Source organism: Hoplias malabaricus, chromosome 15 (genome assembly GCF_029633855.1).
Source record: "Hoplias malabaricus isolate fHopMal1 chromosome 15, fHopMal1.hap1, whole genome shotgun sequence".
Taxonomy (NCBI): domain Eukaryota; kingdom Metazoa; phylum Chordata; class Actinopteri; order Characiformes; family Erythrinidae; genus Hoplias; species Hoplias malabaricus.
In genome coordinates this window covers 4533724-4541645 of record NC_089814.1, presented here as the reverse complement: position 1 = coordinate 4541645, position 7922 = coordinate 4533724, and the positions used below count along the sequence as shown (strand labels likewise).

Below are 7922 nucleotides of genomic sequence, written 5' to 3'. Positions count from 1 at the left end.
ACTGAGTGATTTTAAACCCCGAGGCCTTCAGAATGACAGATGCATTACTGCAGCATCTACAAATACGAACAAACAGAAATATGTTCCTACATTGTTTCAATGCGGTATTTTTAGGTTTCTGTGCGGGAGGCTGGTGGAGAGAGGCCGGCTGAAACCTCTCATGAGCCCGGGTTCAGCTCCAACGTGAAGCGGCAGAGATATAGATCAGCGCGCGGCTAAAACGGGAAAGAGTGCGAGCTCGATATTTTTCCCGCCACGTCTCTTCCCTCAGTCAATTATAGCTCGATTTACAGCGTCTCTCTCGCTCTCTCTCTACGTCTTATATTCTGTCTGTCACGTTCTCTTTCGCTGTCTTATCCCATCTCTCTCTCTCTCTCTCTCTCTTTCTCTCTCTCTCTTTCTCTCTCTCTCTTATTGAACGTGCTGACGTCACTCGCTCGATATAATTTGTTCATTGTAAACATAAAATTCAACAAGATTCCATAGAATTCGGTTTATATGTGAAAGGTGTTAAGATTTCAGAATTCGAATTAAACCCAGTCATTAAAGTGAGGCTGCGCACTGATCGATGTTTCTGATTGGTCTAAAATCCGGAAGCCGTAGCTGATTATATCCGTCCGTGAACCCATTCCAGTTCAAATCACTTTAGTCACACGACCTTAATCTGCAAAATTCAGTGGATGTTCTGGAGATGTTGTCAGGGCCAACGTTTGTGTTACACAGAATATGTAAGTAACAACGTTCTCAACAACATTAAGGAAATGTTTGATGGATTTTATTGAGGCCTGAGAGAGAGAGACACCAGTGTCTCACATTTAGTTCCTGATTTAGTTCTGCTTCAATCTGAGTTAAGTCAGATTTTAACTTGAATTATTTATTCATAATTAATTTTGCTGGAACACATCGACAGTGAACATCAAACGGAACCCAGATGAAATGTTTGATTAGAGATCAATATAATGCTGTGATTAATGAGGGATAATTATTTAGTTGCTGCTCATCATTCCAGTTTACTGAGGATCTGAATCCCCAGCCAGTGGAGCTCAGAGGGGCTACTAATATTATTTATTTATTTGTTTGTTTGTTTGTTTGTATTATTTGTTTTATTATGTTCTTCTGGTTACTCTGGGTGCTATACCATAATTTACAGGGTTATAATAATAATATTATTATTTGTATTATCATTTGGATGATTTCTTATTTAAATTAAGTGTCTTTTGTACCAAACACATAACATCAGGAGAAACCCAAAAGGTCACAAGGGTCAGAGGTCAGGCCTCGTGGGCTTGCGCTGCATGACCTTTCACATTAGCATAGCTGCTACTCAGTTTGTGTTTGGGGAACTCAGGGTGTGTCCTAGTCGTGTGCTACACACTAACACTGAGAGGTCTGGAGTGACGCAGTGGGTTTGGATTCGTTCTGATCTCAGAGTCGGAAAAACCACAGAGGAATGTAGCCCACTCTGTTTCTGTTTTTTATTAATTGTGGAAATTATTTAAAGTTGTTTTCAAATTAATTGGTTAATGGGATTACATTCGAAACTATAGTCAATACAAAGGTAATTACGGTTATATCTGAAATGTATCTAAAATCCAGAATATGGCGCTACTTTACACTTTACGTCTAAATGAATCATTAGTCATTTCAAAATAAAGGTCCTGTATTTAAAAACCGTGACTGCGTTTTAAATGCAGCGCTGTGCAAAACCCTTAGGCCCCTAAATTCAATCTAATTATTAATACTTTTTTAAACATTTATCTTCTTAATAAATGTGGTGCTTGTATAAAATTATACATTAATTATTACATAAATAGAAAAGAATAAATAATGTAAAAGTAAAAGTATTTTTTCTTCTAAAAGGTAGTGTCTGTGTTGTGAGTGAGTGAAGAACAGTGTGTTTCCAGATGTTTCTCCTGATCGTATGGATTTGTTAATTCTACAGCACACTTCATTTAACACAATGGAGTGTTTATTATCCTCTGACACTAGGCACTGCACGATCACCTCAAATAACACTGGACTGTCACCTGGAGAGATGTGGGAAGGGTTAAACCGACACACACACACACTCATTAATCTCATTGAATAATGGGATTAGTTTTTATTCTACTATTATGGTCTGTGTTTTTATATTTATGTATTTATTTAATTTGATCAAAATAAATGTCATTTTCCCAGGTGCCCAACACTCTTAAACTTCTTAAACCTTTGTTCTATAATTAAATAAAATATTATATTGATATATTATAGAATTAAATACTGCAGGATATTTATTTAAAGGCCATGTTATTTGAAGGGTTCGTTTGTGTATATTTCTGACTGGATGAGAGTGTAGTGCTCAGAGTGCTGCAGGTTTTCACCGTGCTGCAGTTCTCAGTTAGAAACATGGACTCTCCACTGAGGCTCGATCTTAGGCTCACGTTTTGTGCCTGAACAGAGGAGTCCTGTTTGTGGAACGCAGCAGCTCCGGGTCTTGTTTGACGGCGAGAGCCCTGAGCGAGGCCGAGGGAGCAGTGGGTAAAGGCTGAGTGTGAATACGACGGAGCGGAGATTCTTGGGGGCTGTTCTTTGTAAGTGGTGGTGATATTGATTCTGTTTTAAAGCCTGTGTTTTGGCCGAGCGACTGAGGCCTGAGTTAATGAGTAACTAGGGTTAGTTTGCATATGTGAGAGGTTTATACACACACACACACACACACACACACACTACCCTGCCTTTTGTGGTCTCAATTTCTATAATAAAATTAAATCACAATTAAATGCACACACACACACACACACAAAGAGACAGATATTCTACTGTTTAAATATATATGTAGGTTGTATATAATTTTGAATAAAAACAATACACACACACACACACACTCACACACAAACAGACAGATAGACATTTTACTGTAGTGCACAACATGTTCTACCTCTCTCTCTCGTGTGTGTGTGTGTGTATTTAATTGTGATTTAATTTCATTATAGAAATTGAGACCACAAAAGGCAGGGTATTGTGTGTGTGTGTGTGCACATGTGTATATTGTTTTTATTTACAATTATATACAACCTACATATATATTTAAACAGTAGAATATCTGTCTCTTTGTGTGTGTGTGTGTGTGTGTGTGTATCTGGCAATGTTATATTTAGTTTTTTATATAAATTAAAAATATTAGCGTGTAGCACATTCAAAGTTCTACAAATACTTTAAAATACGTTAAAAATGTTTGTTTTAGTGAAACCCCTGTGTCCTGCTGCTGCCGTGTGTTTTCAGACGTGCGTTCGACTGTTGTCCTTTGACCTTTGGCCCCTTTGGCCTCTTTGTCAGCCTCAGAGAAAGACCACCAAACACACAGAGCACACCCCTGGCTTTACCTCAGCAGGACTTTACCCATTGAACACGGCCTCCGAGCCCCGGCAAACATCTGGATCCTCACTCTGAGATCACTCCGTGAGTCACCTGTTTCCAGGTGTGTTCTACTGCTGCGGTGTGATTGGATCCACAGAGAAAGTGTCTGATTCCAGTGGAAGATCTTCTGATTTATTTCAAAGCTTTCGACTTAAAACAAGTCCAACAACCTCCCGGTGGAATCAGACACGTTCTCTCCGGAGAAAATCACGCCCCACGGAGCACACCTGGACACGGCCAATGTGTCTGAGACAGCGGAATGATGAAGAAGATGATGGAAATGCAGAGATGTGTATGAAGTTAGTGTTTATGCTGTAAACTGTGAAGTGAATAAACAGATAAAGGAAAGAATGAAAGAATAAAAGATAGTGTTTTGCAATAAATTGCACATTAATCCTTAATCTTTCGTTATCTCTTTTTTCCCCTTTCTCTAACACACCTCTCACTCTCACACCTTTCTCTCTCTGTCTCTCTCTTTCTCTAACACACCTCTCTCTATTTCACTCTCTCACACCCCTCTTTCTCTCACTCTCTCTCTCCTCTCTCTCTCACACCCCTCTTTCTCTCACTCTCTCTCCTCTCTCTCTCACACACGCACGCACACACACACACACCTCTTTCACACACACACACACACACACCTCTTTCTCTCTCTCTCTCTCTCTCTCTAACACCTCTCACTCTCTCACACCCCTCTTTCTCTTACTCTCTCTCCTCTCTCTCTCTCACACACACACACACCTCTTTCACTCTCACACACACACCCCTCTCTCTCTCTCTCTAACACCTCTCACTCTCACACACCTCTCTACTTCACTCTATCTCTCACACACCTTTCTCTTGCTCTCTCTCACACACACACACACATCTTTCACTCTCTCTCTCACACACACACACACACTCACGCACACACCTCTCTCACTCTCTCTGGCACACACACACCTCTTTCACTCTTTCTCTCTCTCTCACACTCTCTCTCTCTCTCTGGGTGAAATAATAAAAAGGCAGAGATCTGTTTTTTCAGCAGGTTGCGTCTTTAAACCTTTTACAAACAGTGCATAGAAAATCTGCACAGAGCTTTACGTTAATAAAGATATACACAGATGACCTTCTGGAATAATAACTGAAAGCATATGCAGCTTGTGTATTGAGCTGTGCATAGTGCCTAACTCTCCGCAGGGTGTGTGTGTGTGTTTTTTGTCTATATTCTGATGGAGAGAATGGCCTTAGAAGCCATGCACCGTGGCGTTTAGTGGGAATCAATGCCATTGCAAAGCTTTCCTCACACAATGCCTCAGTGCCTCGCCTCCAAATGGCCTCAACCAGCCACTTAAGTCACTATAGACCCAGCTTTGTGCCTGAGAAGAGCAGGAGCTTCGCAAAATTGCCGTCATTGTGGGCTCCAGACAACAGCACGCCTCTTCAGCTGCTGCTTTAACCTGCGAAGACTGTGCTGTTGGCAGTTACACACTGCACTCTTCACAACATCAAGGTTTGGTTGTGGAATTGTTAAACTCACACTGGGCTCTGTGCTGAGAAACAAGTCACTATCTTTGAGGCACTGGAATTGGCTGTAAATTCCATAGTATCTGTGATCATTAAAGGTACATTAGGAGATTTTAGTCTAAAAACAGTCTATATCAGGGGTCACGAATAAGCAGGCGCTGTCCGACCCGAACCCGGACCTGTAACTGATAAACTATTAAGAGCTGTTTAATTGTGAACAGAGTGTGTGTTTGAACCGGTGTGACTCTTCTAGTCGTTACGGTGCAGGTTTAGCGCTCCAGGAAACTCACAGACCAATCACATGTGTTTCTGCATATCACACGTGAGGCTCCTCAGCCAATCAGATCTGTGCATTATGATGAGCGCTGTGACTCCACTGAGTGACACACATAGGGCAGTGTCCAGACGCCGCTGTCCTGGGGCCAGTAAAAACAGCCCAAGGGACGTGATCGAAGCTCTTCTGGGACACTTTCGGGGCGACAGCGTGGTGTGAGTTTAAACCAGAAACATTACAAATAACAGAACGATTACAAGTTGAAATTCTCATAGCGTTGAACATGGATTCTGTTTATAGACAAGGTCCCATCCATCAGCATAAAGAGCCAATCAGCTTGCTGTTACCGGGTAAAGTCCCACCCTCCAGCAATAAGAGCCAATCAGATCGCTGATTACGGAAAAGCAGTAAAGTCAACTGCAACCAGAAAAGTCATTAGGGGCTTTATTAAAATATGCATTTTTTTCAAAATCATTGTTTTATTTGTAAATTTGACTTTAAATTACAAAATGACATTTTATTAATTTAATTTAATTTGATAATTCAGTTGTTAACGACATAAAATGATGCTATAGTTACAGGACTATTTTAATGCAGAGGATAAGGCACTGATCATGTGCAGGTTATACATTATGTTCCAGACCTTGGCTTGGGATAACTTCCTCTAACTGGACCTTATTTAATTTGAATGAATTACCCCTGCTCTATATACTGCACCGCACATGAGGTTATGACTGATTTGGAATATATTCGACAAGAAATTATATACATACCTCAACAGCTAAAGCTTATATCTGTCACAGAGGGACCACTCTTCTCCTCGCTCCACCACAGAGCCGGCCACTGGGCCCCAAGGGACCCCCCTCCAAACTCAGAAAACCAAAGAGGGGGCTCCTTCATTGAGAGAAACTCCAGCCCGGAGGAACAGGGAGGGGAAAGCTCACACCCTGCGGAGCCTGAACTCCAACCTGGAGGTGCAGGGCATCCCCTCGCTTAAGGGCAAGGCCTCCCTGTGCTTCCGTGTTCTCCCTGTTCCAGAGAGGTCCCCCAACTCTCGGAGTGTCAGAGTCCCTCTGGGTCTGGGGGTTGGATGTTCGTTGGCAGAAGCAGACCAGTAGTTCCCCGGTGACAATACCAGCGTCATCAGTGTGTACTGGGCCCACTCTTTGCCTTTTTATCCAGCTTTTAATTTGTTCAAGACTTTAGCTTTCACTTTCCCAAGGGAATCTACAGCCACACTTCTCAAGATCAGTCCCCTGCTCAATGCCAAACGTCAGCCAGAGGGGTATAATCATCCCTGGAGCTGTGTGACTGTGTGACTAATTCAGTATCAGTACATGCTGATATGGTACAGGAACATCACTGTCGCTAAAGCTACAAACAGTGGAGTGTATCTTTAAAGGTACAGCAGTGGTGTTAGAGTCCAGTTGTGTTCCCTAAAGGTTCATTACATTCTCTTCTCCAGAAGGAGAGGGGGGTCTCTGTAATCTTTCATTATACAACTGTGGAGAATAAAAGAACACAATAAAAGTCCTGGAAATCAGCACAATTTTTGAATTTAGTTGTAATAAAATAAGGTACAGCATATGTTCCCTTGAGGACACCATCACAGAGACTGATTTTCTGACGCTATGAGCTCTTCTTAATTGTATTTTAACCCTTTAAAGCCTGACACATGAAATAATAATAATACAATGAAACAGATTTTTTTTGAAAATCAAACATTATGTGGCCCTTTAACAAAAAAATCTAAATGTTGTTAATTTATAAATTTTGGATCATATAATTTCTGAATGCATCATATTTAGGCATTTACCAATATTGTTAACACATTAATTACAGATTAAAACAGATGTACTTTAATTGGTCTTTCATTTAGTTCACTGCGTCAGTTTAAACCGTTTTTCAGACTTTTTTTTACAATTTTTTTCTTAATTTTGATTCATTTGAATTAAACAATCAAAATCAAATGATTGTCTGTGTTTTCAGGAAAACGTAACACTGAGCCGACGAGAATCACTGCTGTAGATGTCCCTGACCCCTGAGCACTCTGTTCTTCTTTCTGACCTGTTTACATTTCATTTACTCGTGGTAATAAAAACACCAACACCACAAAGGCTCTTTTTCTGTTGATCTGCAGCGCTGTGTTTCCACATTTAGAGAAACTACAGTTGTTTCTGTTACTGTCTGAACCTTGGTCTGAATTCATTCAGCAGATCTCTCTCCCTCCTCTGTATCATCATCATCTTCTTCTGAATGTTTCACAATGTCCATGTCGACAACTGAGCGACACATTTACACACAACGGCTTTGGAAAACTACAAATAGATTTTTGTTTCCTAAAAATACTTTGGGCGGCACAGTGGAGCCGCAGGTAGTGTCTCTGTCACAGCTCCAGGGTCCTGACTGTCTGTGAGGAGTGTGGTGTGTTCTCTCTGTGTCTGCGTGGGTTTCCTCCGGGTGACTGTCTGTGAGGAGTGTGGTGTGTTCTCCCTGTGTCTGTGTGGGTTTCCTCCAGGTGACTGTCTGTGAGGAGTGTGGTGTGTTCTCCCTGTGTCTGCGTGGGTTTCCTCCGGGTGACTGTCTGTGAGGAGTGTGGTGTGTTCTCCCTGTGTCTGTGTGGGTTTCCTCCAGGTGACTGTCTGTGAGGAGTGTGGTGTGTTCTCTCTGTGTCTGTGTGGGTTTCCTCCGGGTGACTGTCTGTGAGGAGTGTGGTGTGTTCTCTCTGTGTCTGTGTGGGTTTCCT

At 41.6% G+C, this 7922-nt stretch overlaps 1 long non-coding RNA gene across 1 annotated transcript; it reads left to right on the top strand.

Moving 5' to 3' along the window:
- The first annotated feature begins 602 nt into the window (after positions 1-602).
- On the top strand, positions 603-3739 carry LOC136667942 (uncharacterized). The gene is made up of 3 exons (XR_010795430.1): positions 603-728; positions 2438-2570; positions 3262-3739. It is a non-coding gene; the product is annotated as an uncharacterized lncRNA (long non-coding RNA).
- The last annotated feature ends 4183 nt before the right edge of the window (positions 3740-7922 follow it).